Source organism: Crocuta crocuta, unplaced genomic scaffold, assembly GCF_008692635.1.
Source record: "Crocuta crocuta isolate KB4526 unplaced genomic scaffold, BGI_CrCroc_1.0 scaffold11, whole genome shotgun sequence".
NCBI lineage: Eukaryota > Metazoa > Chordata > Mammalia > Carnivora > Hyaenidae > Crocuta > Crocuta crocuta.
Window position 1 is genome coordinate 6,153,282 of NW_027528624.1, and position 25,897 is coordinate 6,179,178.

Here is a 25,897-nt window from a genome sequence, read left to right on the forward strand (position 1 = left end):
CAGAAAGCCCGAATCCATCAAGAATGCCTGCCCTTGTGTTTACAGAGCTCTGAAAGGCAGCGTGAGATGATGACTAACTGAGATTCTTATAAACTCCATCAAAGAACACTAAATACCTCATTTTCTCTCTCCCATTCATGATGCCTGTCTGCACCTGACATAATGGAGACCCGTGGTGTGAGGAAGCCAGGATACATTAGAGCCATTGTACCGCAGGCCTCAGTGAGACCGTTCAAATATTCTTCACAGCAGCTTGTGAAAATAGAAGTCCTCCCCCCACCCCCTGCCCAGGTTATAATGACAATTTGGTTTCATTCTTCAGTGATAACTTTATTCCTGGTGACCACTTTCCAACCTGGTTGCCTCAGGAAAAGCCTGCCTAGATGGTGGAAATGGCCCAGAAACATAGTTACGCATTGGGGATTAAGACGATATCCACACAGAAGCTTTAAAATGAATTTTGAAAGCTGAAGGTGGTTGGCAGGCAGATGGGTGGCATGTCAGGCCTCTGCCCCGAGGCCGTAGCCCTGCTTATCACCGGTTAGTAGGGTGCACATTTAGCAGAAGATTCACTCCTCACCCACCCCCAGACACACAAGCACACACAGGCGCACACACGCACACATGAGCAGGTGCAGACTTGACTCCGGGCAACCTGCGTGTTGCAACGGCTTCAGTGGCTGCCCTTGGAAACCTTTCTCCTGGAGGCTGGAGACTGATGCTTTCTCACTGGAGCCCTAGAACTCTCTAGAAGGCATGACAGGCTAGTTTCTAAGCAGTGGGCACTGTGGGACTTTGGACAAGTGAGCCTCCTGGTGCCTCAGGATCCTAATCTTTGGAATGGGTTCTGTGAGGATTAAAGTGCCCAGCGCACAGCATGCAATCCATGCACAGGACACAGGAAGTTCCCAACAAACTGGCCACTCAGGATCCAGCACTGTTGTGACAAACTGACAGGCTCCCTTTACTTGGCAATGAAAAGTGTCTGCCTAGCTCTTGGAGCTGAGAAAATGCCAAGTCTCTAGTCAGTTGTCCCACAGGCAGTGACATCAGCGGGACCTAACACGGCAGGCCGGGAAGGGAGGTAAGTGTTAGGGAGGGTGGGAGGAGCAGGGAGCACTGCCGGCCAGGACAAAGGACAGTTTGTCACCACTGGGTAGGAAGAGGCTTATATTGCTGTGCAGATTTCTTCTAAGAGACTGGGTGGGCAGGACCGATCTGGCTCATTACTGTCCACAGAGCACAGATAAGCCCCAAAGAGCAGAACCACACGGGAGCCCGTGAGATAAGGCTGTCCAGTTCCGCGACTCGCATCCCACTGTCATTCTGCAAACACCCCCCGATTGCCTCTCTGGGCTCCACGCCTCCCTGCTGGAGGCCAGGCTGGGCCGATTCACACTTTCTCCCCTGCACCCTCTCGGGACTTAGTGCAGCTTGTGACAGCGCCTGCGGCCACCTCCCCTGGTCCTCGGCACAAGCCCAGGGAGCAAGGACTGCATTGCTTGGGTTTTCTAACTCTAGCTGAGCTCCAGAAGCCAGCACAGCGCCAGCTCATCACGCTTTCGACAAACACCAATGACCGAATGTGTGCAGGTTCCATACGAGGCACCGGAGACATGACTCAGATGCCCACCCTCCCAGGGCTGACCACCCCGGGGAGGGCCACTGAGCCACTCCCAAGGCGGAGTGACAGGGAAGGACAGACTTGTTCCCGGAGGGATGGTTGCTGAATATCACGCTCATGGGGGTGGGGGTCAGACACTCCAGGCTCCAATCCCAGTGCTGCCATTCACCCCTCGCTCATTTCCCTATGTCCCTAAGTCTCAGTGTGCTCGTCCGTAAAGTAGGCACAGGAAGAGCTTTTAGCCTTTACCCCATGCTGTGGGTACTAAGTCAGGTGACTCAAGGCACCCAGCATAACTGTGCACACAGTAGGTAGTCAGCCAGTAGCCAGCCTTGTGCTACTATGCTCTGCATGGTAATTTTACAGCACACGCAAGGCTCAGCAGCCACTAAAGGCGAGAGTGAAGAGGTGGGGGGAGAGAGACAGACAGAGAGACACAGAGCGAGAGCATTACAGCGACTTCCAGACCTGAGTGGGGAGCTATGATTTATGGCTTCATAACGAAAGCAACGAGAAGCCACTGGAACATTTTTAAATAGGCACACAGCAGCATCTAATCTGCATTTTGACAAGCTCACTCTGGCTGAAGTGGGGCCAGCCCGGAAGAGCCAGGACAGAAGCAGTTAGGAGGTGACGGTGGCCGGGGCCAGGCGGCTAACAGTGGAGAAACAGATTCTCAGGACGTTGTGAGGGATAAATCCAAACACTAAATCTCACCAGGAAGAAGAGTTTTCTTTCCTCTTTTTTTTTCCCCACCAACGACTTTCATTTTTTTAAAATTCACAATATATACATTTTTAGGGTCACACCAAAAAAGAATTTAAAAATCCAGACGTCTATAGAGGAAAATGTGACGTTTCCCCCTTGATGGGCTTTGTGGCATGTCCCTTAGGCTGGAATGGACTACATCTCCCAGAATCCCTTTGTTGGTTTGTTTCCAGTTAGAGGGGGCAGGGCCACAAACACTCTTGGGAGGTCTGGCAGGTGGAAGGGAAGCAGCCCCATTCTGTAACACACACACACACACACACACACACACACACACACACACACAGCTCCAGATCTGCTGATTCACCTCCCCCACAGCCCCCCTCCCCGCCAGCTCGTCAGACACCTGGGCCAGGTGTGTGCATCCACTCCCTGATGCAGGGCCCTCATGCCATCGACACCAGATGCAAAAGGAAGTGCCGTGGGATTCAGTCTGTCTTCTTAAGGCTTTGGATCGCACTTGAGGGTTCCAACCTCTTGATCTCCCTGTCTTACATCCATCGCGACTTCTTGATTGCCGCCCTGGGGTTTCAGGCTCCAACACGAGCTACAGAGATGACCCCTCGCAGCTGCAGAGAGACAGCCTGAGCAGCCCCACAGTTGAATGAGAACCAGCCCGAGACCAGTCCCTGTACAGGTGGCTGCTATCTCCCAGCGGCTCCCCTCCCCCCTCTCCCGCTCCCTTCCCCAGGGTTCACCATTAGGAAGAGTTTGGAAGGAAGCCTTCTAATCCTGGTCCTAGACATTTACTCAAAGATGCACACAGACTCACTCATGTGTTTCCCACCCACAAATGGGCTCATACTTCATCTGCCTATGTAAAAATATAAATATAGTGACTTTCTCCAAATGGTGTATTTTGAATCTTTCCATGTTGACACATAGACATAGTGATGTCAGCGCACATTCGCTGGGCTCCAGCCATGTGCTGGTGACTGGCCTGAGAGCTTTGCGCGCGGTATTGCATGAAATCTTCACATTAATTCTATGGGAGTCGGAGGCACTATTATCATCCCCATTTTGAAGATAAACGCAGACACAGGGATTTCTGTTCAATATACGAAACTGCCATTTGTTTTAGGTCAAAAATAAGCAGCATGACAATTTCATAAAGGGTAACACACCAGCTGCGCTATTCATGCTGTGGCTTTCCAACGATTTATTTAGGCATTCTGCCATTGATTAGCATTTTTACTGTTACAGATACGGCAATAAACACCGTCGAAGATGCAGGTTTCAGAAAAAAGTATTTGTGAAAGTATTTCTCCAGCATAGGCACACATGAAAGTAGAATTATGGGCTGAGGGGTACGCATATTTTCAAATTTTATGGATTTTTCCAAACTGCCTTCCAAAAAGCTCCTCCCAGTCCATGCCTGAATCGCCAGCGTGGGAGGAGGTCGCTTCCTACCTTCCTGGACTGACAGTGAGCTCCTTGTAGGCTGGGACCGAGCGTGGCTTTCACCACGCATTCCCACAGAGTGTGGAGCAATTCTCGTCAATTACCTCGGGGCACCCTCCAGGCAGCACCCCGCGGCCCTTCCTCTTCCCGTCCCCGCCACCCTGGTCCAGGCACCCAACCTGGCAGGCACTCAGAAAGCTTTAGTCGAGTGAGTCAGCGGTTGGTGTTTTAGTGGGACATCCCACGTAAGTAACTACACACAACGTACATAGACCACCCCGAGTGAGGCTTCATTTACCCTCCGGCACGGCTTCCCATGCGCTGTGGGCCACGCCTGGCTCTGCGGCTGCCCCCCCAGCTGTCAGGCAGCCCTACCTTTCTTGCTGAAGAGCACCTGCCTGATGGACTGCTCCCATGTGAGGCGGAGGGACATCTGTCATTCGAGCTAGATGCGCTCCGCACCACGCGGGGTTGAATGCCAGGGCTCCCAGCAGCCCGGCCCAGGGCTCAGGGCGCCGGATCCCGTGAGGTCTGCCCGGGCTCCCTCCTGTCTTGCCCGCCCTCACCATCTGCCCAGGACGGCGGCAGATCCTGGGATTGCTCTGACCCTTTCCCTCCAAGCGACCCTGACCAGAAACTATGGGCAGGTGAATGGCGTCAAGGACACCCATGAGAAAACAGTGGGGAGGGGTGGGGAGTGGGGGAATCACTTGTCAACTGTTTGGATGGCACCAGCCAGCATTATGAGGCCAGGGGGCAACAAATACTACCAGGGCAAATATAAGAGATGCAAAATAAGGTCTTTGCCCCCAAAGCTTTTACCTTCTTGTTTGTGTATCCAAACCGAGCCTCACTGAGCAAACAGAAGGAAAAAAAAGCAATGGAAGCTTTTGCCTAATGAGAGCTGGAGCCAATAACTGAGTAGTTAATTGAAAAATAGTACAGCTAGGAATTAAAACAATGCATCACGTCAAAACTGAAGCAGAAGAAGGGGGAAGGGGGCTCTTTCCGCCAGGCCCACACAAGAGCCCGGAGGCTGCTGGGAGGGCTCTCTCGGTGAGAGGATCTGGATGGAAGGAAACCAGGCCGGCTCCCAGGGCCTCCCCAGGACCGGCTCGCCCGTGCCTCGGTGGTCACCCCTTGGCTATCAGGGTGAGCGAGTGCAGGGTCTCTCCACGGACATGTCCACTCAGGGCACTGCCCCCCGCGTCCCCGGCCACAGGCAGACTGTATGAAGGCACAGGGAACAGGACCACGGGGGGCCCTGCCCAGGAGAGTCACTGGGGAAAGTGGCTGGAATGTGACTCCTCCAAGGTCAGGTGCGGCAGATAAAGAAAACATCTGGACAGACCTCCTGCTGACGTCCAGGCTCCAGGTTCTCGGGCCCGCCCCTACTGTATACCGTGACTGTTTGCTGAGCCAAGGAGATGGCCACCCTGAGGCCGGGTCGTCCACAGGGGACCTGGTGGTACCAACGGCCATGAAACAGAAAAGACAAAGAGCAGCAGAAAGCTCTGGAGCGCGGAGAAGCCACTACTGTCCCTCCGTGACGTCCTCATGGAACACCTCACTAGCCAGAGCATTTGAGTGACTCCCCCGTTCCTCCTCGATCAGCCCGTACCTGCTCTCCGGGGAAGGTGAGTGGTGAGTGGGCCCGATGCGATGGACGGTAGCGGCAGCGGCTCAGGCACAGACCACGAGCGAGCCCTCCCCGCCCACCGTCCGCAGACCCCGGAGCCACCTCTCTCCCGGCTCTTCCTGATGCCTGCTTCTTGGGCACATTTTGCTGTAGGCTAGAATAATCGGGTTTTATTGGTAGCATGAAAAAACTTTGTTTCCTGACCTCAGAAGGGACCTGGGGATGCAGGTGTGTGGGGGGGTCCCTCCTTTTTCTTGGCTGCCCTTCCCCCAACGAAGAGTCCTCTCCATTCTGCCCCTGAAATCCTTCTCCCGGCGCCAATGCCCTAGGCTGGGGACTCCACACACTTTCTCGTGGCCTCTGCTGTGGCCGAGATGCTATGGTGACAGCAGGCCCCACAACCCTGGGACGTGGGTGGCTCTGCTGTGGCCCAGCCGGGAGCTTCCTCACTACGCTGGCTGAAGTGGGTGCAGAGACTTCAGGACTCACATTCTGTCCGGATTCTGTCCTTAGTGCCTTCTCCTGTCTGTCTCGGTCCTCGAGAACATTCCATATTACCATCAATGCGGATGGCGCTGGGTTTGGTCGGGCCGCCCCTGCCCAGCCCCAATCCTCAAGTTTTACTCTGACCTCAGAATAAATCTAAATGGAGCTACCAGTGTTTGCTCAAAGCAGACGATGGAGCAGGTGCAGGGCACACAGGAGAGAGGGAGGCACGCCCCTCACCTAAGGGAAGCCTGAAAGCCGGTCTCAAAAGGTAGATGGAGAAACCTTCTTCATCATCATGAAGTTTCTTCTGGATCTGTAGGGCCTTATCACCTTAGCACTGAAACTGGTTCCTCCCTAGGCTCTGTCCCCTCCCTCCCGCACCCCTCCCTCCTGTCCCCACCCAACCCCTCCTCCAGTCCCCACTCAGCCTCTGCCTCCCCTCCGTCCCCCTAGGCCCTAATCACAAACCAATACCTAATTTATGACATTCCCTTCCCTCTCCCCCTTCCCCCCCAGCCTCAACCAGCATGCTTATTCCTGTGGGAGCCAAGGGACACCCAGTCCTCCCCTCCCCCCACACCCCGTTCTACCCAGAGGTAAGAGTGAGTGGTAGGGCCTTCAGTGGCCCTCAGAAACTCATGACACGTAAGGTGTGTGGCCAAGGTTCCTACAATATGATAACAGCAACTCTGAAATTTTCGTTCTACTTAAAATTTTCAGTTGCCAGGGGTGCCTGGGGGGCTCAGTCAGTTAAGTCTCTGACTCTTGGTTTGGGCTCAGGACTTGATCTCTCGGTTCTGTTCTGTTGATGAGATGAAAGCCCCACACCAGGCTCTGCACTGATAGCGAGGAGGCCTGCTTGGGATTCTCTCTCTCTCTCTCTCTCTCCCCACCCCCCAACTGGAATCTACACGTGGGGCCATACCCGCCACTGCCCATCACTGGGGCCAGTTTTACGAACTCCATTTGGAGAACCCATAGGGCCGATTCCCAGTTCCCCGAGGTGATGGCCAGGAGGGGCCTGGGGTGCAAGCCGTGACTTTCACCATAAAATCCCTGTCTGCGGCCTATGATCTCAGGGGCCGACGGAGGCACTGAAGCCAGCTGGCTCTAGAGACACATGATCTTGAGCGCAGACTAAAGTCTGTTCTAGTTGCTACTGTGCTGCTCAGCTTAGCCACAGAGGGGAAACACGAGGTTAGATGCACAGGAGGAAAGTGGGGCAGGAAGGGATGCATCTGTTTTCCCATCGGGAAAGAACAGTGTCAACTAGCACGTGCGGAGTTAGCTCCACACTCCCAGAGCCGGGCCAGGCCGGGTGTTGAACCCAGAGCTGGGGAGCCTGGTGCCCACAAAACCCCTCCGAGGTTGCACAGGCACTAAAAGCCGTGATTGCAAGGGGCAGCGTGGGAGACGGAAGAGAGCATTTGGGGAGGGGGCAGATAGGAGGAAGATTCCAGTCACACCATTCCAGGCAGACGGTAAGGAAAACCAAGTCCGGGCTTCTGGTAAAGGTGCGATATGCTCAGGTACTTAGAGCATCTAACTTGTGCCTGGCACAGAGCTCTTCTGCTCCTCACTCCTGCCAGTGGCCAGACAGCCATGAGGACCAAAGACGTAATTCAGAGCCGGAGGAGAAGCAGCCGGTGAAGACACGGGCGGCACGCCAGGCTGAGTGTCCGCACGTGCGGGCAGCCCTTCGGTCTGTCATCCCCAGACACCCTGTCCTCCGTCTCTCCGGACACAGCCGATGCTCAGCCGACCTGGGTCCATTCGGGCGGACGTGCTGAGGAGAGTCCTAGTAACACGGAGGAGGCAGCCTTTCACAGAAGGGACCCAGAAATCCAGACCCGATCAGAGCTCACTGTTCAAACACACGTGCGCAATCCAGCGTCCCCCGCATCCGGACACAGGGGAGGGACGCAACAAAGGAAACCAGTAGTTTCCTAATTACCTTTATCTAATTTAAAAAATTATATAATTACATCCATAATGATATGTAATCTGTAAACTAAGTATATATAATTATGTGTTTATAACAGTTTTTATAATTTTAGCTTTTAACTGATAATAATTGGGTTAAAAATTGAACCTCTCATCCTCAAAGGACCCCAAAATGCAAACACACAGCTCTAAAGTTTCTGGTACGTGACATGCTGTTGTCTCTATCCTGTAGGGAAGGTGTGGGGGATACGCCTGTCCCCGGGCCACCCGGGGCCAGGGCCTGGGAAGGGACGGGTCCCACGCTCCCATGAGCCTGTCATGCGCCCCTCACCTGGAAGCCATTCATCAAATCACAGGCACCCACCCACACTCTCTGGGCTCCAGGCAAAAATTGGAATAAGAATATGCAACTGAACATTTCTTGGGAGCTGAGGAAGCAGGAAGGCTTTGTCTCAACTATGGCACCCCCTGGGTCTCAGTGTAGGTGCTGAGCATCAAGGGCTGACCACACAAGCCTGGAGACACCATAAAGGGAATGAAGTTCAATAACCGAATGCACCTTTCATTTTTATGGGGCCTGACGCATCCACTGGGATTTCTGATCTGAGAGCAGATCCTACATTCTGGTCCCACCCGCCTGGAGGNAAATTTGCTGGAGCCAACTCCTCCTGCATCCACCTTCTCCTTCTTTCCCACGCATCTTCTCACCATGTCTTATCCATCCTTCTGGGCTCAGGATATGCCCATGTTTCTGTAAAGTCTCAGATCCAAGGCCATGGGCCCAGGTCTTCTTAACTTCCTGATGCTAAGTGTGCTCCACTCCTTTGGGCACCTGCTTGTGTTTTATTCCGAACCACTTCCAGTTAACTCAGTGGCACGTGCCTTTCTGCCACATCCAGCTTTTGCACTGCCTTCCCACGACACCAGACTGGGAGCCCAGTGCACCTGCGACATTTCCGTCCATGCCCCGGAGTCAGCTCCGCTTTTCCCACTTCCGTGTCCGGGTCATTGGATGATGCAGAGGTAAGACGCCCATAAACAGACACACAGTATACCCATGCTATTGACATCTCACAGGGCCATTTAGGAAAACAATGTCTAAAAAGACGTTGTCAGGAGGATGAGGGAAAGTTTGAAAAGCCCCGCGGCACGTCTCTGATAGAAACTGCCTGCCAGAGCTGGCATCGTGAGAAGCCACTTACTCCCGACAACACACCCTCCTCCATCTCTGCCCCCCTCCTGGCCCCCATGAAGTCCCTGCCTGTTTCTAGGCAGGGTTGCCCTTGGCAAGGTATGGAGGAAATAGACTTGACCTAGTATGTTCTTGGAGCTCAGATTATAAAATGGTAACGTTGTTACACTGTAACCTTCTCCTGAGGCCTTGAGCAGGTGGGCGATGAGGGGCATGAACCCGGCAGGGTGAGGGGGTGCTGTCTCCTTCCCCACAGTACACATATCCTCCCAAGTGAAGAAGAGGGGAATTGGGTAACGGATTTTGAGCTACAGGCAGACTGAGAGCGGGCAGTCCAAATGCTACAAGACTAGACAGTATGAACAGTGGAGTGAATAAACTTAAGGGTGAAAAATCCGCTTTTTATCAGGTGGAGTCCGCACTCTACTTCCAATTCCTGGGTCGATCTTTCAGAAAGGCAAGATGTCAAGAAATATGACTCTCTTGAGAGATGAGTACAAAAGCTGGGGAGAAGCCCTACGCTTCCCACCCACACTCAAAACCTTCAGGTGGGGGGAGAGGGAAGAAAGGTCTAGAATCCAACCCCACCCCACCACTCTGGTGCCCTGACTCCGGCTTCTCAAAACTCCCTTGCAGTTAAGCAGCTCAGGGATCACTGAGCTGTGGCGCCTACGCCGCCTGATTTTCCAGGCCTGGTTATGTGAGTGACCTTACTTATCCAGTCATCAAACCCTGAGCCCACAGGGAGCCCAGCGCAGTTGGAGGTGCTTGGATCTGGCAGGGAGCACACAGATTCCAGCAGGGGAGATACAAACAGAACCACAGAAACGCTTAACTTGGAAGATGGCCATGGGTGCTGTGGGGACGGCAGGGGGATGGTGAGGCTGATCTTCCCATGGGGGTGCTCACAGGAGGCCTCTCTGGCTGTCATGGGACCTTCCCATGAAACACGCCACAATCGAATTGAGTATGAGCTGCTAGAATGTAACCTCTGCCAGACAAGGGGCCGGTTTTGTCCATGGGGGTGTTTCCAGCGCCTACAACTGGGAACCCAGTTAAGAAGTGACAGGCTGCCATGGGGGGAGTAATGTCAGCAGGTTCAGCGTGGACACCAGGGAGTGGGCTGTGTGATTAGCCAGGGAGAGCGCAGAGGCGGCGGGCATGTGGAGGTGAGCTGGCTTCCAGCAGGTGGAGCAGGGGCTGGGTGGGGTGCAGGAGAGAAGGTTAGGGAGAGATTCTAAGGTTTTGGCCCTGAGTAGCTGGGGTGGACGAGCTGGGAAACATGGGGCAGGGAGGGAAGTCCCAATGGTCGGGGAGCGGGGGCTGGGGTTGGGACACATTTGTCAAGTGAAGGGGTCCTGCAGTCCTGGCTCGGACTCATGCAGCGGTTATGGTGCCATCCCACCGTGGCCTCAAGCCTCCCCCTCCCCTGGCACCCCACGCCCTCGGATCACTCTGTCCCCATACCCTGCCCCACCTCTTCTCTCCCAAATCCTGCCCGTCATTCTCCTTAAAACCCTTTCCCACTCAGTCAGCAGGTCAGGTTTCAGCACCTTCCAGGTGCTTGGCAGGACAAGAAATTGAACTTCACCAGGTCTGGAAGCAGCGATAGCTCAGGATTAGCAAGCACCATTAGCACCCAGATTTTGTTCTCTATAAACTGCTGCCCACCATCAGGAGGCAGCCTGCCCAAGGGAGGAAAAGCAGCATTGCTGTGAAAGGTTCTCTTGCACAACACCGAGCCTGCATCCATGGAGCATTTATGTCTAATCCCAGTTACCAGGGAGGGAGGAGCAGGTGAAACCCCACCCCCGGGGGCACTCACACACTCAGATTACGGACCTTCTGCAGGACGGAGGCAAGAAGAAGGGAGGAAGAGTGGGAGAGGTCTGTTCTAATATAAGAAAGACTTCTAGACGTAACAACCAAATGCGGTATAGGAACCTTATTTAAGTCCTGATTTAAACACTCCAAATGCTATAAAAACGAAAACTAAAGGCAGCTTGGAAACCATTGGAGAAATCTGAATCTAGATCGTATAACATGATACTAAGAGAATATTAATTTTGATCATTGCAATAATATTGTGATTATGTTTTGAAGGTGTACTTATTCTTTTTTTCTTTAATGTTTATTTTTGAGAGAGAGACAGAAACAGGCATGAGTGGGAGGTGGGGCAGAGTGAGAGGGACACACAGAATCTGAAGCAGCCTCCAGGCTCTGAGCTGTCAGCACAGAGCCCGAGGTGGGGCTTGAACTCATAGACTGCGAGATCATGACCTGAGCTGAAGCTGGACCACACACATGCCCTAAATTTGTCCTTATTGTTTATAAAACACACCTTGTGATGATTTGGAGTGGTATCTCATGATCTGCAATGTCTGGGATTCACTTTATAGGTGGAAGTATGATGAGACACTTAACGTCTAGGTGCTGTGAATATGGGGAATCCTGACGCTATGTCCCCTATTCATATTTATTCATATGTTCCATAACAAAAAAAGCAAAAGGAGACAAGTTCCATCTTCCACAGAAGAGTATGTCCAGAAAGCAATGAGTCCAGGGTCAAGGGCATTCTCCCAAACACTTAGTCCTGCCTCAAGCATTCACTGCTGTTTCTCTAGAGACAAAAAGGAGAAAGAGACAAAGACGAAACTCTTATGAAGATACCTACGTGTAAAGAAGAGACCAGCTTGCAAATGGATTTCCATTTTTTTTAATTCCTGAAGGAGATGAAGATTAAAATACAATTTGAAAACACTCTGCATTTCAATGCCACTCTATTAAGCGATTGAAATGTCTAAAGTTCAGGGCGCCTGAGTGGCTCAGTCGGTTGAGCGTCCGACTTTGGCTCAGGTCATGATCNTAAAAATCAAAAATAAAATGTCTAAAGTTCTCAGAGTGTGAAAGCCTTCACTTCTCTGCTCTCCCTTCTTGCTCCATGGACTGGTGATACGCCCTCAAAATCTCTGCTGTTCCACTGTTCACACTATCCCCAAGTGAAGTTCGCAAGCCTTGTCCAGGCCGAGCACGGAGGTCGGACCCCTGAGTCTCACCCCTTCTCAGCAGAGTGACTTTGAGGAGCTCCGCCCCCTCATCTCAGTCTCCTGATGTCTAAAGTGGGGCAAGGCCACCACTAGTCTGTGGCGAAGCTCCTATGTCAGCGGTACATAAAAGCTAGGTGACTGCTTGTTAATGGTCATTGGCTGTGGACAATGTTTCTGACCTTGATCAAATAAGTACTTGCTAAGTGTTTTTTGTGCCAGGTCTGGGCATTGCAGGGAGGGACGGGCGGAAGTCCTCCAGGCTCTCCTCCAGAACGGAGAGCAGTAACAACCAAGCGAAATGGAGATTCATCAACACTTTGCAAAGGGCCTGGCTGTCAGCAGACTCTCACCCGTCTCTTCCGTTCAACCCTTGATACTCAGACACCTCTCTGTTTATCTGATCCAAATCCTACCGCCCTTCAAGACCCGGTCAAATCTCCCTCCTTTGGAGAGCTACTCTAGACCCAAATTCTGAAGTGCCCTTGACTCGTGAACTGGTGTCTGTGCCTTCTGCTTAGTGATGGGAGGTTCATGTGCTTCCGACCTCTTTTACCTCTTTGAGCTATGACTAAACTGTGTTTTTTAAATTCCCAGAGGTGGCTGGAAGCTCAGACTTGTACTGCCTGCTCCTAAGGTCTCAGTCAAAGTGGTCCTCCCAGAATTACTCGCTAAGTTGTTTTAAGGAGAGAACAGTTTCTTAAAACCAAGAAGTATAAAGGCCATGGTCCCATTCTGAAGTGTTGACCTTCCCATATGCACAAAGATGTTCTACCCTTGTTAAGCCTCAGGTCCAAATGTTCTCCCTGAAGATAAGAGTCCTTTCCCTACATCTTTAAACGGAAGTTTAACTTCGCAAGCTGGGTGTACACCATACCCGTGGGGGTGAAACCCACATTCAACACTGAGCTTCTGCCAAAGAGCCTGGAAATAAGTCACAGCATGGTGCTCTCATAGTAAAACTGTAAAAACATATACATACCAAGGGACAGTGCAGGCTGTGCAGAAGTCTCCTTAAAGTGAACCAATGGGTTCCTGGCCAATAGTCAGACACCAGCTTCATTTAAAGAAATGGATACAACTGTAGAAAGAATGGATCAACCAGAAGGCACGCTGGTCACTCAGGAGCCAGGCCTGTCCACAGGGCAGATACACCTCTACTCTTATGTACCCATCCAAATCCCTTTGCTGGATAGCAAATGTACTCTTCTGCCTCCTGAATGTAACCTGAATTCAAGTGTAGATCAGCTTTCAGGGCAAAAATGTATTGATCAGCAAATGTCAGCATTCACTTAATCTTACTGTCTCCATTGAGAAATAGATTATTAACTGCGTTCTAATTTTCATACGTAAGGGTATCATAAATTGCTTAACATTAGTTCATTAAAGCCTGATTAAAATAATAATAAATCAAATGTCATAGCCTAACAAACTGAGGATCAGACTCCGGAATGTGGTAAATCTTCCAAGTACAACCAGCCTTCGGGGAAGTCCATTCCTCATCCCGCTATCTCTAGAGCTCCTCTACAAATAGCCATTTATTTGTGGCCAGGACTTTTCATCTACAGCACACCCACAGGTCATCTGTTCACCCCACGATAGTCCTCCCTGCCATCCACGGCCATCGCCCCGGTCCCCGGTCCTACTTTGCCCACGTCTACTGCTATCCATCCTCTGTTCCATTTTCAATGATGCCCTGTCATCCCGGTGACCTCCTATCTGATCTGTCTGCCTCCAACATCACATGTTCCTCTCATCCAGCCTGTGCCCGACACCAGCTTAACCCTGGCAACACCCTCATTGGCTCCCTGCCACTTGCAGAGGGAAGGAGACTCCTTCACCGAGTCCTACTGCTTGGCTTGCCTCATTAGTGCACCTCTTCCTACCACACACCTCGAGCTCAAGTCCAGGTGAACTACATGCTCTTCCTGGAACTACCTAGAACTCTGCACCTACTCCAAGGTCTGGCCTCTTGCTCAAGCTCTCCTCATGGCCAAAGACTCTTCCTTTCCATGGCATGTCAAAGACTTATCTGTCCGCTAGGTTTCTGCTCACTTGAGATCTCCCCCTGAAGTTGTCCTTGATGCTACCCAACCCCTCCATTAGAAGTAAATTGCCTTCCAAGTCCCCCCATTTAGGGACTCTGTGCCGATAGTACATCCAAGTCAGATAGACCTGATTTGAAATCTCATTCCATCACTTACTAGCCTTATAACATCGGCATGTTATTTAACCTCTCTGACTTCAGTCTTCTCAGTACAAAAGGAATAATATAATATCACTCACAAAATTGCTGTGAGCATCACGTAAGACTAATGTTTGTAAAAGAACCTTCAGGTAGCAGTGGTGATGGTCAGCCTGATTCTCTTCTTTCTCTCATTCCAGAGGCCTGTTTGGTTGGTATTTCTCCCCCCCAGAGAGCACACATTGCCTCACAGGAGGGCTTTGTCGCTTTACTGCCTACAGCACACAGAATAGGGCTTGCATGAACATCAACAAATATGTGTCATTCACCAACCTGGGTAATGGTGTGACTTTTGGGTATGAGAAAATTCACAAAAATCCAGATTATGTCAAAAATCAGTTAAGGATGGTAGAGTCCTCAAGCCCTTTATATATTTTTTTAATTCTAAAAGCAACATTAAGAAATTACTAATCACTTTGAGAGCATTTAAAGCAAATTTTAGAATCTACTTAAGATAAATATCTGCTCTTAATTTTCATCGCTTTGCCGTCTTCTCTCACCTTCCCCTCATCGAAATATAATTAGGCTTGTTTTCATGACTCAAATTCGTGACCCACAGAGAAATACATAAAGCGTAATTTTGAAAAGGATAGAAAGATTAAGATGCTAAAATACACCCAATTCCCAAAATAATTCCCAAGATAACTGTCTTGGAATTGTTTTTTAAAACAATTTTTCTTCAGGGCACCTAGTTGCCTCAGTGGGTAAAGCCTGCAACTCTTGGTCTTGGGCTCATGAGTCCGAGCACCACACTGGGTGCAGAGATCACTAAAAAAATAAATAAACTTGAAAAACAACAACAACAAACCTTTTCGTCACATGAGGCACTCCTCTCAGCTGAGGACGCCACGAGGTACTTAACTTTGCTTTTTTAATACAGGACCAACTTCAGTGGAACAATGTTTTATCATCAAGAATAGTGTATGCATTGGTTAGTCTTCCCTCAGAACTGATAAATGAGGCCGCCAGATAGTTCTGGATCTATCCTAACATCAGCTGCTTCAAGTGAGACATCTTCCTAGTGTTTTCAACAAGGTACTATTCTGTCCCTGTTAAGGTTGTCAGATAAACACCGAAGGCCCAGTGAAATTGAATTTCAGATAAACTAGAAATAATTTTTCAGCATAAACATGTCTCATGCTACAGTAAAGGAAAGTTATAGTAAAGTATGAGCCATGGACTATCTGGGATAAATTCATACTAAAATATTATTCGCTGTTTATCTGAAATTCAAATTTCATGGGTATCCTGAATTTTTATTTCCTAAATCTGGCAGCCGGAGTCCCTATCAAGCCAGCAGTAGCCATGGCAACGAGCACTGTGAGGCTCTAGAAAGGCAGCTGGGGTGGACTGCAAGCTGCCAGGGCTGACTGGCCTCGGCGGTCCCACCGGCTCTGGTGAACATCACCTCAGGAAACCCTGACAGCCATCCGGGAGATGGGCTTGGCTCCCCCACTTTACAGATGACAAGATGGCAGGTCCAGGGACCCCTAAGGTCACAGATCTGAGGAAGTAGGATTCCTGGTGGTTGATGGTAGCGTTTTCTCACCTCACTGACCTCACAAATATTCAGAACATGTGTTTCTTAGACTATTAGCAATTGTTAAATAATACGCCTGTCTTTAATTACATCCCAATCTTGCAAAGGTCCCCGAGAAATCATTTTACTGGGGTTTGTCTGAGCTTTATCTAATCAAGTTGTAAACCCAGTGAGTGTGCACAACAACCCATCACTAAACCCTAATTGCTCCACAGCCCTGGGAACACCAAGGCCAAGAGTTAGGAGGCTTTGCCATCTGTGACCTGTCCTAGGCAATCCCCACCGGCTTGACTGGGAAGGCTAATTACTGCAGCCCAGGGCTGATGCAAGGGCTCTGGCATCCAGGATTCACGAGATGGAAGGTAAGGGAACCCAGCCCAGGCTGACTAGGGGACGGCGCGTGGGGGGTTGGGAGACAGTGGAAGGACACAGAGGGACAGAGCAGGAGGTAAGGGGGGAGTCGAGGAAAGATGGCAGAGGGGAGAGCACATACGACGAGCAGGCGGTGATCTAGGCTTGTCTCATGCCCGACCCGTTACCTAGCCCCAGGGTCACCCGTGAGGATTAGTTTTCTCCACCCAGGTGCACAGTCTGAGGCTCACAACATGTCAGTCACCTGTCCAGTCTCCAGCTTGTGCACGTCCAGGACCAGAGTCACTGGCTGGGGGAGGAGGGGCACAGCCTGGAGCTCCCTCCCTCCACTTCCTTCTGCCCCCCGTCCCCGTCACCCTCTCCTCACCGCCCCAACCCCTCCCCGCCAACGGTCACCTCAGAAGAAGCCAAACAGCAACCTTGGTGCAGTCCTTTGGGGTCTGTACCTGCACAGGCCTGGGCGCCCTGTAACATCATATCAGCCCTGAGATGCTGTTTGTTCTTGTTTTCACGTACCTGAAGGCCGCGCAGCTTACTGTCAGTGGTGCACCTCAGTGTAACTGCAGTGTGTCTTTTTCTTGCTTAGAGATACATAAGTCATAATGCACGTCACAACTGGTGACATTTTAGATTTCATGAAAGATAGGAATTTGGGGGGGAAAAAAAAGGTTGACCTTAGGAAGCTGATGTCATTTAGACAGGCTGGATCTGAAATGTGGCCAGGTGTTAGAGCAGTGCAAGCGGTCAAGGTAGTGNTACTGTCATGGCCCATACATGATCTTACGCATTTACCAAGACTCAAAGAATGAAGCCTGATGTAAACCATGGACCTTAGTGACTATCAGTAAATCAGCATTGGTTTGTCAACTGTACCAAATGTACCACATTAATGCAAGATGCTAATAGTAGGGAAACTCTGTGTGTGTGTGTGTGTGTGTGTGTGTGTGTGTGTGTGTGTGTGTGGTGGGTGGTAGAAGAGAGGGTTCTGTGGGAACTAACCGTACTTTCTGCACAGTTTTTCTGTAAACTTAAAACCATTCTTAAAGAAAATAAGGTCTATTAATTAAAACCAAGATAGGGTGAGTTGATCCTTTTATATTTCTTCCATTAAAAAATGTTACAGAAAACACATAGCTATGTTTCTGACCTTGGCATATTCTCTCCCACCTTTCAGCCGGTTTCAGTTCTCCATGGCCCATCAACAGAGAGTTGATGAGATGCTTTGCCATGAAGAAAGCAAACGGAGGTGCTATCAGATCCCTGGCTTTACAATGCTGACCAAGAGAGAAAGACTCTCCACTCTACCCTCACCTCTGAACACACCAAATCTCTGTAATCACGGGGATGCAAAAGGAAGGTCAGCAGCTACCAAGCCCCAGTAGGTCCAAAAGAAAAAGGAATGATCTAAACATGACCTGAAATATCCATCTCTTGGGTAAAGGCAAGTGGAAAGGAATCAGTTATTATCAGAGTCAGTGGCTTGGGCTCTTGGGCCATAATTTGATCTATTTAACCAATAGACAATATAATCTAAGGTCATAATGGTAGCCAAGGCTTGTTCTTTGTTCTTGACAAATATATCCAGAGGCAAATGGGCTTCCCAATCTAAATTTCTCATGAATAGAGGTCTATTTCTCATGAACAGAACACAAGTAGACTTGCTGCTATTCTTGGTGTATAAATCTCCCCAGCAACATTACATTGGTTTCTGAATCCTTAAAGAATATAATACTAACAAGGATATACTATTCCAGATATATAATAAAGTATTTTTTAAGGGCTTGCTGTGGGCTCTGCGTAGTGACAATGTTTACAAATGTTATTTTACTTAACAAGGTAGTTATCATATACAACATGAGAATACCAAAGTATAGAAGACTTGAGTAGACACCCAAGGTCACAAAGCCAGACTCTACCTAGGCCCGGTGGACTCCAAACCCCACACTCTTTTTTTTTTTTAATGTTTGTTTATTTATTTAGAGAGAGAGCATGCTCGTACCAGGGTGGGGAGGGGCAGAGTGGGAGGGAGAGAGAGAATCTCAAGCAAGTTCCATGCTATCAGCACAGAGCCCGACATGGGTCTCGATCTCACAAACTGTGAGATCATGATCTGAGCCGCAATCAAGAGTCAGACGCTTAACTGACTGAGCCACCTAGGCGCCCCTTCAACCCCCACACTCTTAACCACTATGCTGTATGCAAATTAGGAGTAAGAAGTATGTAGAACGGTAAAAATTTGGTACTTAGGAATGGAACGAAACTAGGACAATTATACCGTCGCAATGTAAAGTCAAGTATAGGGAAGTAAGTCTCTGACCAAGAGGGCCAACCCCCCAGACCACCGAAGTCAGGATGCCAAGTGACAGAAAGAAAAGAGGTCAAACATCTCCAATACAAGTGGAGAGACTTTCCACTTCCAGTAGTTCTGATGGCTGGTGAAACTACAGCCAGGCAAGATTAAAGATGTATATATATTTTCCCACATGTCATAGTCCTGGAGACATTGATTGAGTCATTAGGGTAAGGACACAATCAAGGTTAAATTGCAGCCATTTGACTTTTGTCAATTGACATTTAAAATATCAATAACAAAGATTTTTGTCTGATATAGGTTAAGTGAGCTAAGAGACTGCATCCATATCATCCCAGTGGGTAAAGATGTAGTTTCAGAAGAAGAGTTCCAGTTAATGTGGACAAAATTAGACCCCAATGAGGTTACTGTGCTCTCAGTGAGTTTTCAAACTCTGGAGTCAGCACACCCTGGGTTTGATTACTGACTCCACTTCTTCTAGGTGATGACTTCGGGCAAGTCATTTGTTTTTCTTCAATCTTGAAAGCAGAAGTGATGCTTTCAGCTCAATGCTCATAGCCTATGCCATTGTGACCGGCGCTGTACAGAGTCTGGGGCAGTGCACTGCTCTCCTACCTGGACTATTCATCCCACTTTTCCAACGTGTTTTTCTTGTCTCTCCTTTTTGCCTTCTTCAAAATTATCAGAACACTCTTGGCTCCTGTCTTCCCTTAGATTTTATCTGGGATGTCCTCATGATCTTGACAGTGTTTTGATACTTTGAAGAGCATTTTTTATTTATTTATTTTTTAAAAATTTACAAATAGTTTATTGTCAAGTTGGTTTCCATATAATACCCAGTGCTCATCCCCACAAGTGCCCTCCTCCANATTTTTACAACTATTTTTTATTCAGTATAAAAATATTTAGGTTGGTTTTAATTTTTAGCTTAGGTCTTAGTTTTTAATTTTTTCTTCTTGTAGAAGAAGAGTGGGCAAAATATCCTAAGTGGCCATATTGAAAATAGGTCAGTTCTCTCCAAGTTAGTTAGCTTTCCTAAGCCCCAGGTTTCCATCTGTAAGATGGATTAATAGTCAGTGTGTACAGCTGAGCTGTCCAGCATCATTTTGAAACATGGCGACACCAAAGTGAGGTACGATGCAGGTGCGAAATACACACTTGGGTTTGAAGGCTTAGAAGAAAGAAGAAAATGAAAAATATGTCATTAATAATTTTTTTTACATTGGCACCATTTTGAAATGATAATTTGAAGATATTGTGGTGACAAGATATATTATAAAAATGAACTTCACCTGTTTCCTTTAAATTTTTTAATGTGGCTGCCAGGAAATTAAAGATTGCATATGTGGTTCTCCTTATACTTCTAATTGACAGCTCTAATCTAGAAGATAAAGCTAGAGCTCCTTAGCATCTTCTAAAGACCCTTTACGAGCTGTTCCCATGTCCCTGGTAAGCCTCATTGCCCAACTTGTTTACCTTTCCGGTGTGTGTGTATCTGTTCTCCATAAGGCTGTTACTTGGGGAAGGAAACATTTTTTTCATCTTTGTGTTATCAGACTTCATCCCTACTACAGAGTAGAAGCCCAGCAAACATCTGAGTAATGAATGAATGAAATACTTTCCAAGGTAAGTGATCCAATACTCTTTTTTTTTTTAATGTTTATTTATTTTTGAGAGAGAGAGAGAAACAGAGTGTGAGCAGGGGAGGGGCCAAGAGAGAGAAAGGGAGACACAGAATCTGAAGCAGGCTCCAGGCTCTGAGCTGTCAGTGCAGAGCCCGATGCGGGGTTTGAAGTCAAGAACTGCGAGATCATGACCTGAGCAGGAGTCGGAGGCTTACCCAACTGAGCCACCCTGAGGTGCCCCTGTGGTCTGATACTCCTAACTTTCAGCTGGGAACACCTCTCCTCACTTCTGGTTTCTCTAGGTAAACACTTGCCCTTTCAACAGCCCTTTACTCACCTGACCCAGGAGAAGTGGGGTAATTTACATGACTGGTGAGCTTGGGAAGGTTAAACAGGAATTCTTGACTTTGCTCTGCATTCCCTCTTAAAGCGAGCAGTCCTCTGCTCTCCAGGAACTGCGCTCTTTGACCTTAGGAGGCTGCTCTGGGCCAGCACCACTTGCCCAATTCTGGGGCCAGGTCAGCAGGCCCATTTAGCTCTTACAAAGCTACAGCCTCCAAGACAGGCTCCATCAGAGATATAGGAAATACTCTGGCCCCCATCCTCCATGTCTCTGCTTACATTCTCAAATTGTTCAGAAAAATAACTGAGCACGATACTATGTATCGGGACCTCTTGGAGATCATTATCGAGGTCCAAAATTACAAATATTCTTTGCTCCAAAAGAACATAATACAATTTAATTTGACTACATTGGAAACATTATTCAGAGCTTGAAGCAAACTTCCCACTTAACTCAAGATCAAGTTGAAGGGTAATTCAAGGCAAGAAACTGGCTATTATTTTCAGGGTGAGATTCTAGCTTTCTCTTTCCAATGTCAGTCTTCCCAAATGAAGCGGGGAGGGGGAAGCAATAATCCAGAGAAGACAAGCACTGTAGGACCACGACTGGAAAGCAAACTGGAATAAAGACTTTTCAAGCCAACATTCATTGTGCAGTGTGTCCTGCAATGAATACGCAGTCATTCCTACCTCTAGAGCCACCTAGAATTACAGGGATTCCGTGATCGTTAGAATTAGCATCTTGTCCAGTAACCAGGCATCTTTAAAAGGCCAAAGGAGCTTTGCGGAATGCACTTAATGTCACAGTTCACTCAGCGTGTTCACGGTGTACGCAGCCCTAGCATACCTGGTAGGACCTCAGCAAGTAGTCAAAGACTCAGAGGTCAACAAGAAATCCCGAGACAGTGGCTGCATCAGGCAGTGCCATGCCTCAGTTGTCTTGGACTGTTCTGAATAGGATTCAATTCTTGGAAAGCTACCCTCTCTCTCTCTCTCAGATCCCCAAACTTCACATACATAGAAACTTCTGAGATAGGGAGGGCTAACAGACCCGACAGGCTCATCCAACACACACAAGTCGCTCCCGATTGCCTTCTCTTTGCAGGTGCAGTGGCCAGTGGGCAGGTTGATCCTCTCCCATCGGGCATTAAGGCAAGTCTTGAATGTGACACTTCTCAAGGTTTATTCCAATCACATTGTCCCTGAAGTATTTTGGTCATGTTAAGGCTCTGCTCACTCTTGCAGAGTGAGCCGGGCACCCCTCTCTTATAAGGTTTCATGATTCATACGCTGTTGCAGGTCTTGATATTCAAGAGCCTTTCCAGGTGTCAGAGCTTTTGGACTACAGAGCCTAACAGACATTACCACCACCACAGTCACAAAACAGAAAGATAGGTTTCTTTGTTGAATGATTGGGTTCACCATCTTCGAATACCCTTTCTAGGAGACTAAGAAATGCGGCAGGTAGGGACATGGTTAAGTTATACTCTGGACACCGAGGGCTCAATTTTTACCAACATTTAATTTTTTTCTAAACGTTTCTTTTGAGAGACAGACAGATCATGAGCAGGAGAGGGACAGAGAGAGAGGAAGACACAGAATCGGAAGCAGGCTCCAGGCTCTGAGCTGTGAGCACAGAGCCCAACATGAAGCTTGAACCCACAAACTGTGAGATCATGACCTGGATGGAAGTCGGATGCTTAACCAACTGAGCCACCCCGGCGCCCCTTCACTGACATTTAAAGCAACATTAAGAAAAATCCAGGAACTGGTGAGTCTGGGTGGCTGGAGGGAAACTGGGAGAAAATAGGGAAGGGAACATTTCAGAAGATAGAAGGAAGTGGTCATGCCAAGCGCAGCAGGGAAAATCACATCACTAGCACGTGGTGACTGGGTGGGGGCATCAACTCTGAGAAACTGGCCCTGGAGGGGAGGACAGAGGACCCCAAATGGGTCTGAAGCAACAGACTAGGGGGAAGACACGAGTTAAGGATCAGAGTTCATTTTAATGTGTTAAATCCTAGAAGCAAGGAGAGAAAGAACTGAAAATGTGAGTGCTGGGAGGGTTATACCACGACGCAGTCATTGAGCAAACTGGGTGGCCTGCTCAGAAATTCAGTCATGAATGAGAAAAGTAAATATCAGTCCTCTTATAGCTTGCCCACTAGGGGGGAGCCACTGGGGGAGAAGGGAGTGGTGTGTACATTATGGGAGAGTACGGTAGGTTAAGGGGGGTATTGCAGGAAGTGGCAGGCAGGGAAGCCATCTGGGAGGCACTACTTGAGAGCCTACGATGTCATCAGTAGCTGGAGAAGGGTCTCCAGCACAAGGGACAGAAAAGGCGACGCTTGCCAGTTGAGTTTAGCACAGTGACTAAAGCACGAGGTGTGAGATGGGGGTGGTACGGGGGGAGTCAGCGGACACAGGCCAGGCCAGCCTCAGAAGCCACTAGAAGAACTTGGGATTTTACTATAAATGTGACGGGAAGCCACTAAAGGGCTTCAGCCCTGGAAGGACTTGACCTGGCGTGATTTTAAAGATGGTGTGAGGTTGGAAACTGGGAAATGGAGAGGTTGAGCTTCAGACTAGAAAATGACTCTGTGTTTCTTCAAATAGGGAAAGAAAAAGAGTGAAAGTTGGGGAGGGGGGGCTTGTGGAATGTAGGGTTCAGGGCGGTCCAGCTGCACCAACAGGCCCATGTCACAAGCCTCTTCCAGAAAAGCTAATCACAACTGGCCCAACGCATGCAGACTTTACCCACACCCCCAAACACCTTCCCTACTCTGCCTCATGGAACCCTGATTCAGGAACACTATTAGGTGACGTTAACAAGTGTTTGGGGAGATGGGTCATTCAGGAAAACAAAACGAGGCGTATCCGTGTTTTCACCACCAGCCTTTTCAGGACACGACGAGCTGATGAGACTTTCCAGAGAAGGGTCTCGGCACCTATGTCCTGACCTCACCCTATAGCACTGTTAAGGAACTAGTGTCCCATGAAACCGTGAATAATTCCTGATGAAGTAAGCGCACCTGTTTATCTTGATTTTTTAGTGTTTTATTTCATGTAATCTTGAAATTAAAAGTTCTCAAGGTCTACACCTGGTTGCCCAATCCTCCGGAGAATCTCCCAGAGCACGGGGCCAGCTCCCTCCTGCCCCGGCAGGCCTGGATGGAGGCACAGACACAGACTGGCTTGTGCCCCTGCTTTTATCTCCCGAACCAGATCTGGAGTTTCCCTGCTGCTCTTCACCTGGGAAGGTCGTGGCAGAGGGCACCGGCCAGAGGGTTACGCGCCTGTGGCCCCTCAAGCTCTTGGGATACAATGACTTTCTTGGGCTTGAAAGGACATGTCACAATCAATTGATATTCACTAGCGAGTGATTGAAATTTGGTCCTGGCCTCACCGTCAACAACCTGAACAATCCTGTATAGTCTACCCAAATTCAGGCTCGCAAACCTGTTAGCTCCACTTTAATGTGTTCTCTGTTGGGGAGGATGTATTTTCCACGTCTGTTTTTAACCCCTGCTCTTCCTCGATGTTCACATTTCTTTCTTCCTCACTCATCGTGTATTTCGTCTCTTTACAGTTTTCCCTCCCCCCCTTCTATAACAAAGGACTGAGTATATTTCCATCGTACTTACTGATATGCTTATAGAAGAGTTCTATGTTTCTTGTTCTTCATTTTACAAGTGGATCAAGCACAATGGTTTATATATCCTTTCCAAAATCTAATAAAAGCCTATCAATTACACGGCTTACTTTATACCCTAGTGTAGCTGTCAAATAACGTTTCTCTATCTGGCAGTGGTTTCTCAGCTGAGAGTGACATTTGGCCACGTCTGGAGATATTTTAGGTTGTCACAACGTGGGGGGGTTGTCACAACGTCAGGGGGTTGTCACAACGTAGTGGGGGAGCACCACTGGCATCAAGGAGTTGGGGCCAGGGTGTAGCTAATCCTACAATGCACAGAAGAGCCCTCGTGACAAAGACCTATCCAGCCCCAAATGTCACTAGTCAGTGGAGGCTAACAAACCTGCTTTATGACCATCAATGGTGAAAAAGACGGGCCAGGCTGGCAACACAGTTTTAGGGTTGGATCTGGGTCCGTAATTGCTTGGTTTTCACTGAATTCTAGCTCCCCTGTTTATAGCTGTGAGACCCTGGACAGGTCATTTGACCTCGTTGAGCCTCAGTTTCCTCACCTGTAACAGTTCTGAGGTTTGAGTAAACTAGCACATAGAAAGGACTTGGGACAGTGCCTTAGGACAACATCTGATGACTGTTGTTCTGTTTTGTCTTGTTTCCATTTCCTTGGCAGATTGTGTGCATGTTAACAGGAGAAATGACCTAGAACTCGTCTATGTCTGTAAACGAATCCAGAATTACATAGCTTGTTAAGGGAAAGATACCTCACATTACCCAAGATTTTATATTTTTCAAACTCTAATCTTCAAACCAACGTATACCAGAATTCCTGCTAGTATTTATGCATTCTCTGAAGTCCTAAAATTTGTTTTCAAAATCCACAGTGCAGTAGCCTTTGGAACAGATTGTCTGCATTCTCCACATGGCTCACTGGCCTAGGACAGAACATCTGGATATGACATGCCTAACCATGCAGGTTTTAAAAAGATTCTAGTTTGCTAATTGTAGAGAAATTACAGAAAACATTCATTGGTGTCTCTTCGGCATAAATAACGTGTTACAAGACTGTGTACCAGACTTGCAGAAGCACATAAAACCCTCCCTACAGGGCTGCGAACATTTTGAGCAGGCATTCGTGTGCCATTTCCTCCATGCGTCTTCTGGCCATGCTCACCCCTCCTGCTGCTCTTGTGCTATTCAAAGCACAGGGCCAATGAGGCCAAAGTGAACGCCTCTAATCCCATGTGGGCACCGTGGCTTCTTTCCAGCCATGGGTGGTGTGATAGCAGGCTTATGTGTTAACTTGTCTGGGCTATAGTGTCCTGATATTTAATCAAACCCTGATCTCAGTCTAGGTTTTGCTCCTGGGAAGCTTCTTTGTGGATGTGGAGGTTATTATCAGTTTTTTTGAGGGAACTTGACTGATACTGTTGAACACACTAGCACCTTACTGAATATAGTGGCTGGCCAAGAGCCAGGGAGTGATGGCCACATTCATCAGCACCCCTGGAGAAACTGCCTGGGTTTATGCACTAGGCAAATTCTTGCATAAAGAATACATACCTCTTTGGGTGTCTGGGTGGCTCGGTGGGCTAAGTGTCCGGCTTTGGCTCAGGTCATGATCTCACAGTTCGTGAGTTCGAGACCCATGTCGGGCTCTATGCTGACAGTTCAGAGCCTGGAGCCTGCTTTGGATTCTCTGTCTCCCTTTC

At 48.8% G+C, this 25,897-nt stretch overlaps 1 protein-coding gene across 4 annotated transcripts in view; it reads right to left on the reverse strand.

Annotated features, from left to right (window-relative positions):
- Positions 1-25,897, reverse strand: part of AGPAT4 (1-acylglycerol-3-phosphate O-acyltransferase 4) — a 124,893-nt gene that overhangs the window by 30,697 nt on the left and 68,299 nt on the right. The gene's annotated exons all lie outside the window — the stretch shown is intronic.